The following is a 305-nucleotide window of genomic DNA, read 5'->3' on the forward strand; positions in this document are numbered from 1 at the left end:
ATATATTACATGAAAAATATCATAAAAAATGCTCCGGATCTAAATATTTTCGAACGATAAAATAATTTTGTCCGAAAATAGGTGGACAATTGATATGCCACCAACAAATTTTCATCATCCGGCACGAATCTTTAGGCAATATTTTGAGCAAAGAATATTCAAATCTTGATAAAAAAACATTCAGAGCTTTGATTTCAGTAAACTTATAGTCAAACTGACCGACTCGATAAGACGGACCTAACGATATCAAAGTTAGTCCAATCCGAGTCAAATCAAGCCCAAATTAAGTCATTAAATCATTCTTG

The sequence above is a fragment of the Phalaenopsis equestris genome, unplaced genomic scaffold, assembly GCF_001263595.1.
Source record: "Phalaenopsis equestris unplaced genomic scaffold, ASM126359v1 Scaffold001241, whole genome shotgun sequence".
Lineage (NCBI taxonomy): Eukaryota > Viridiplantae > Streptophyta > Magnoliopsida > Asparagales > Orchidaceae > Phalaenopsis > Phalaenopsis equestris.